General features: G+C 36.0%; 1 pseudogene; it reads left to right on the forward strand.

Moving 5' to 3' along the window:
- The first annotated feature begins 2,473 nt into the window (after nucleotides 1-2,473).
- LOC108299060 lies at nucleotides 2,474-3,975 on the forward strand (annotated as a pseudogene).
- The last annotated feature ends 2,989 nt before the right edge of the window (nucleotides 3,976-6,964 follow it).

A 6,964-nucleotide genomic window follows, 5' to 3' on the forward strand; every position in this document is an offset into this window, starting at 1 on the left:
CGATTGACTTCCTTTCACAAAAGATATCTCTGTAACATGCAATGATGTTTGATAGTATTTTATCCACTAGAACTTCTTTGAAAATTTAAGTCAATACCCTCTGAAAATTGAAAATGAAAAAACAATGGAGAAAAGCAATAAAAACAAAAGCTGGTTCTTTGAGAAGATCAATAAAATTGATAAGCCTTTAGCAATACTGATGAGTTAAAAAAAAAAAAAAGGAAGACAAATCGCCAATAACAAGAATGAGAAGAGTGATATTACTACAATTTCCACAGATGTTAAAAGGATAATAGGGCCAGGCATGGTGGCTTACACCTGGAGTCCCAACATTTTGGGATGCCAAGGTGGGTGGGTTGCTCGAGCCCAGAGGTCTTAGATCAGACTAAGCAATATGACTAAATCCATCTCTGTGGAAAAAAAATAAAGCCAGGTGTGGTGGACTGAGCCTGTAATCCCAGCTACTTGAAAGGCTAAAGTGGAAGGATCACTTGAGACTAGGAGGTTGAGGCTGCAGTGAGCTCAGATCACACCACTGTACTCCAGCCTGGGTGAGAAAATAAGACCTTGTCTCAAAAAAAAAAAGGTGGGGAGGGTCATAGAATATTATAAACAACTTATTAAATAATTCCAGCAAATTTGAGAATTTATATGAAATAGACAAATTCCTTGAAAGACATAAACTACCAAAGCTCCCTCAAGAAGAAACAGATAATCTAAATAGCCCTATATCTAAGTTTTAAAATTGAACTTATAATTAAAAACCTTCCCACAAAGAAAATTGTTAGGCCAAATGTCTTCACTGTTGAAATGAATTAATTTCGTGACAACAATCTTATCCTAACAGTCAAACCAGACAAAAACAGTACACAAAAGGAAAATCCCAAATCCATATCAGTCATGAATATAGATGCAGAAATCCTCAATAACAAAGCAAATTGAATCAAGTAAATATATAAAAAGGATAATACACCATTACTAAGTGGAGTTCATCCAAGGAATTGATTCAACATTTGAAATATTTTATTCAACTTTCAACATTTGAAAATCAATCAATGTAATTCACCATAATATCAGACTAAAGATGAAAAACCTCATGATAATCTCAACAGATATATAAAAAGCAGTGGACAAAATTCAAAATATATTCAGTATGAAATAAAACAAACAAACAAACAAACATAAAGGCCTCCCAGCAAATTAGAAATAAAAGAGAAGTTCTGGGCTGGGCGTGGTGGCTCACGCCTAAAATCCCAGCACTTTGGGAGGCTCTGCCTCTTGGGTTCAAGTGATTCTCCTGCCTTAGTCCCCTGAGTAGCTGGGATTACAGCTGCCTGCCATCACACTCAGCTAATTTTTGTATTTTTAGTAGAGACGGGGTTTCACCACGTTGGCCAGGCTGGTCTTGAACTCTTGACCTCAGGTGATTCACTTGCCTCAGCCTTCCAAAGTGCTGGGATTACAGGCATGGGCCACTGCACCCAGCCTTCATTGTGGTTTTGATTTGCATTTTCCTGATGATTAATGATTCTGAGTATCTTTTCATGTTCTTATTGGCTATTTATATATCTTTCTTAGAGAAATGACTATTTAGAGCCTTTGCTCATTTCTAAATTGACGTATTATTGATTTGTAAATATTCTATATACATTTTAGATACAAGTCCCTTATCAAATATATGATTTGCAAAAAATTTCTCCCATTCCATGGGTTGTCTTTTCTCTTTATTGATTGTGTCTTTTGATACACAAACGTTTTACATTTTGATGAAGCCTCATGTATCTATTTTTTTTCCTTTGGTTGCTTGTGCTTTTAGTGGCATATATAAGAATTCTTTGTCAAATCCAAGGTGATGAAGATCAATCTCTATATTTCATTCTAAGACTCTTTTAATTTTTAGCCCTTACATTTAGGTCTTTGATCCATTTTGAATTCATTTTTTGCATGGTGTGAGGTAAGAACTCAACTTTACTTTTGTTTTTGCATGCCGATATCTAGTTATCCCAGCACCATTTGTTGAAAAGACTATTATTTCACCTATTGAATGATCTTGATCTTTTTGCTGATAATTGACCATAGGTGTATGGGTTTATTTCCGAACTCTCAATATTATTGCATTGACAACACAACTTTAAATTTTATCTAACACAAAAATTGACAAAGGATCCAAGAGAAATTGACAGCCACAGTGGAAGTTTAAAAAACACTTCTTGGCCAGGTGCAGTAATCCCCGCACTTTGGGAGCTTGAGGTGGGAGGATTGGTTGAGGCTAGGAGTTCAAGACCAGCCTGGGCAACATGGCAAGATCCCGTCTCTAAACAAAATTTTTTAATTAGCTGGGTGTCGGGGTCACCACCTGCAGGGGTCTGCCAGCAGACCCTGACTCAACGATGGATAAATAAATTCACTTACACCCAGAACTTTGGGGTAGGGTTTGTCAGTCAGTGTGAGATCCGCTACTGAGGAGAGAAGCGTCAACAGCAGCACCATGGAAATCTGGAACACTACAATGATGGAAATGTGTTCTTTACAAAGTAGCTCAACAGAAGAACCCTGAAGGCTCTGTGGGATTTGCCAATCTCCCAGATCAAGTATACAGAAAATCAGTGAATAGAGGGTTTGAATTCTCGCTTATGGTAATGGGTGAATGTGGATTGGGAAAGTCGACGTTAACCAACTCATTATTCCTGACAGATTTGTATTCTCCGGAGTATCCAGTTCCTTCTCATAGAATAAAAAAGACTATACAGGTTGAACAATCCAAAGTTTTAATCAAAGAAGGTGGTGTTCAGTCGCTGCTCACAATAGTTGATATCCCAGGATTCGGAGAAGCAGTGGATAATTGTAATTGCTGGCAGCCTGTTATTGACTACATTGATAGTAAATCTGATGACTACCTAAATGCAGAATCGAGAGTGAACAGACGTCAGATGCCTGATAACAGGGTGCAGTGTTGTTTACACTTCATTGCTCCTTCAGGACATGGATTTAAACCATTGGATATTGAGTTTATGAAGCATTTGCAAGAAAAAGTGAATGTCATCCCACTTATTGCTAAAGCAGACACACTCACACTGGAGGAATGCCATCAGTTTAAAAAACAGATAATGAAAGAAATCCAGGAACATAAAATTAAAATACATGAATTTCCAGAAACAGATGATGAAGGAGAAAATAAACTTGTTAAAAAGATAAAGATGGTTTACTTGCTGTGGTAGGTAGCAATACTATCATTGAAGTTAATGGCAAAACGATCCAAGGAAGGCAGTATTCTTGGGGTGTTGCTGAAGTTGAAAATGGTGAACATTCTAATTTTACAACTCTAAGAAATATGTTGGTAAGAACACACACTTGAAAGATGTTGCTAATAATGTTCACTGTGAGAACCACAGAAGCAAAAAATTGGCAGCTGTGACTTATAATGGAGATGATAACAAAAATAAAGGGCAGCTGACTAAGAGCCCGCTGGCACAAATGGAAGATGAAAGAAGGGAGCCACGTAGCTAAAATGAAGACAATGGAGATGTAGATGGAGCAGATGTTTGAGATGAAGGTCAAAGAAGAAGTTCAAAAACTGAAGGACTCTGAAGCTGAGCTCCAGCGGCACCATGAACAAATGAAAAAGAATTTGGACACACAGCACAAAGAATTAGAGGAAAAATGTCATCAGTTTGAGGATGAGAAAGTAAACTGGGAAACTCAATAACATATTTTAGAACAACAGAACTCTTTGAGGACCTTGGAAAAGAACAAGAAGAAAGGGAAGATCTTTTAAACTCTCTATTGACCACCAGTTACATATTAGTTGCCAATAGGCCAGCTTGGACATCAGTGTTTGTTGAATCCGTTTGACCAGTTTGCACCAGCTTTATCCATTAATGATGGATTTAACAGCATGACAAAAATTATTTTGTTGTTGTTGTTCTTGATGGAGATTAAGATGCCTCGAATTGTCTAGGGTGTTATGTACTTAGAAAGTAACAGCTCTAAGTACCTTTCCTACATTTTTTAAAAATTTATTAAACAGGTATCTTCAGTTTAATGCAAGAGAATATTTTACCGTTGTACAATCATCTTCTGGTGGTGTGATTGTTTACAGAATATTCCAAAATAAAAGGACCGAAAGGTTTTCAAAAATTAAATAAGCTAAGCATCCATCTCAAGACGTCATAAAAATGTTGGAAAATAGAAAGCTAAGAGCAAAACTGAGTAAACAGAATATAATCAATGAAGAACAAATTTGGCTTTTTTGAAAAGACTACTAAAACCAGCAAACTCTAGCCAAGATTGATTAAGTAAAAAAGAATGAAGTCACAAATAACCAATATCAAGAATAAAAGAAAGGATAACTATGGATCTTATAGATTTTTAAGATAATATCAGGATATTATGAGCTAGATATGCCAAAAATATTTAGATTAAATGGAAAATTTATCGTATCATGTAACTTAACAAAAATGATTCAAGAAGAAATAGCCAAATAATTCCCCAATGTCAATGAAATTGAATTAGATGTTTATTCCCACAAAAATTCCATATCCAGATGGCTTTATTAGCAAATATTACCAAATATTTAAGAAAAGATTCACAAATTACTCAGCAGAAAAACAATATATCCACCAACTTGTTTTATGTCACGTCATCCTACAATCTTCTGATCTCAATGGTTTTCAATGAGAAACCAACTGTTCATGTTACTGAAAATCCCTGTACATGGTAAGTTCCTTCTCTCTTTCTTGCTGCTTTCAAGATTTTCTCCTTGTCTTTGGTTTTCCACAGTTTGATTATTATGTGTCTTAGTGATATCTCTTTGAATTTATCCAACTTAGAGTTTGTTGAACTTCCTGAATGGATAGATTAATGTTGTTCATAAATTTGGGAAGTTTGGGCCATAATTTCTCCAAATATTCTTTCTTCCCTTTTTCTCTTTCTTCTTCCTCTGTATATTCCATAATGAATATATTGATATGGGTGAGAGTATCTTAGGAGGGCCTTAACCTCTGTCCAATGTTTTATTCTTAATTCTTTTTAAAATTTTTCAAAATTAATTATTTTTTTATTTTAATAGTTTTTGGGGAACAATCATTTTTGGATATTTGGTTACATGGATAAGTTCTTTAGTGGTGATTTTTGAGATTTTGGTGTATCTGTTACCCAAGCAGTATACACTGTACCCCATGTGTGGTCTTTTATCCCTCACCTCCTTCTCACCCTTCCCCTAGAGTCCCCAAATTCCATTATATCATTCTTATGCCTTTGTGTCCGTGTAGCTTAGCTCCCACTTATAAGTGAGAACATATGGCATTTGGTTATCCATTCCTGTGTTACTTCACTTAAAGTAATGGTCTCCAACTCCATCCAAGTTGCTGTGAATGCGATTATTTTGTTCCTTTATATGGATGAGTTATATGCATATATATGTAACATATTCTTTACCCAGTCTTTACATAAATAATATGTAACATATTCTTTACCCAGTTATTGGGCATTTGGGCTGATTTCATATTTTTGCAATTGTGAATTGTGCTGCTATAAACATGCGTGTGCAAGTGTTTTTTCCTATAATGACTTATTTTCCTCTGGATAGATAGGCAGTAGTAGGATTGCTGGATCAAATGGTAGTTCTAATTTTAGTTATTTAAGGAATCTCCACACTGTTTTCCATAGTGGTTGTATTAGTTTACATTCTTCTCACCAGCAGTGTAAAAGGGTTCCCTTTCACCATCTCCACGCCAGTGTCTATTATTTTTTGATTTTGTAATTATGGCCATTCTTGTAGGAGTAAGGTGGTATCACATTGTGGTTTTAATTTGCATTTCTCTGATAATTACTGATGTTGTGCATTTTTTCATATGTTTGCTGGCCATTTGTATATCTTCTTTTGACAATTGTCTATTCATTTCCTTAGCCTACTTTTTGATGGTATTATTTGTTTTTTTCTTGCTGATTTGTACGAGTTCCTTGTAGATTCTAGACATTAGTCCTTTGTTGGATGCATAGTTTGTAAATATTTTCTCCCACTCTGTCTGTTGTCTGTTTACTCTGCTGATTTGTTGTTGCTGTGCAGAAGCTTTTTAGTTTAATTAGGTCCTATCTATTTATCTTTGTTTTTGGTGCATTTGCTTTTGCGGTTTTGGTCATGAGCTCTTTGCGTAAGCCAATGTCAAGATGAGTTTTTCTGATGTTATCTTCTAGAATTTTTATGATTTTAGGTCTTAGATTTAAGTCTTGGATCCATCTTGAGTTGATTTTTGTATATGATAAGAGATGAGGACCCAGTTTCATTCTTCTACATGTGGCTTGCCAATTATTCTGACACCAAGTTTTGAACAGGGTATCTTTTCCCCAATTTATGCTTTTGTTTGCTTTATCAAAGATCAATTGGCTGTAACTATTTGACTTTATTTCTGGGTTCTCTATTCTGTTTCATTGATCTATGTGCCATTTTTATACCAGTACCATGCTGTTCTGGCAAATATAGCCTTGTAGTACAGTTTGAAGTTGGGTGATGTGATGCCTCCAGATTTTTTTTTTTTTTATGGCTAACAAGTTCTGGGATACATGTGCAGAATGTGCAGGTTTGTTACATAGGTATACACATGCCATGGTGGTTTGCTGCATCCATCACCCCATCATCTACATTAGGTATTTCTCCTAATGCTACCCCTCCCCTATCTTCCCACCGCCTGCTGTCCCTCCCCTAGCTCCCCCACCTGACAGGCCCTGGTGTGTGATGTTACCCTCCCTGTGTTCTCATTGCTCAACACCCACTTATGAATGAGAACGTGCGGTATTTGGTTTTCTGTTCTTGTGTCAGTTTGCTGAGAATGATGGTTTCCAGCTTTATCCATGTCCCTGCAAAGGACGTGAACTCATTCTTTTTTACGGCTGCATAGTATTCCGTGGTGTATATGTGCCACGTTTTCTTTCTTCTTTTCTTTTTTTTTTTTCTGGTTGCTTCCAG

This window comes from Cebus imitator, unplaced genomic scaffold (assembly GCF_001604975.1).
Source record: "Cebus imitator isolate Cc_AM_T3 unplaced genomic scaffold, Cebus_imitator-1.0 Scaffold21, whole genome shotgun sequence".
In the NCBI taxonomy this organism is placed as follows: Eukaryota; Metazoa; Chordata; class Mammalia; order Primates; family Cebidae; genus Cebus; species Cebus imitator.